We start from the raw sequence: 241 nt of genomic DNA, 5'->3' as shown, positions 1-241 counted from the left end.
TTATTATGGCCAACCTAACGAAACCCACTCCTCCAGACTGACACCCACTCATCAAGACATTCTGATATTTGCATAACTCCTCCCAAGAGCCCGCCCACTGCTTGTATCGGCGATGAGGGCTCTTGAGAAGAGTACTGAGGCCGGGTGCTGGGATGTTTTCAGGAAGCTGTGTACAGCCCCTCCCACCAGCATTGCATAGAGAAGCACCCAGTGATGATGTCACTGGATCGCAACTATATGT

General features: G+C 51.0%; 1 protein-coding gene across 1 annotated transcript in view; it reads left to right on the top strand.

Annotated features, from left to right (window-relative positions):
- DOCK3 (dedicator of cytokinesis 3) overlaps positions 1-241 on the top strand; it is a 99500-nt gene that overhangs the window by 53589 nt on the left and 45670 nt on the right. The gene's annotated exons all lie outside the window — the stretch shown is intronic.

The sequence above is a fragment of the Nanorana parkeri genome, unplaced genomic scaffold (genome assembly GCF_000935625.1).
Source record: "Nanorana parkeri isolate BGI_ZX_2015 unplaced genomic scaffold, ASM93562v1 scaffold1966, whole genome shotgun sequence".
NCBI classification, from domain to species: domain Eukaryota; kingdom Metazoa; phylum Chordata; class Amphibia; order Anura; family Dicroglossidae; genus Nanorana; species Nanorana parkeri.
Note: the sequence above shows the minus strand (reverse complement) of the source record. Positions and strands in the feature narration are given on the sequence as shown.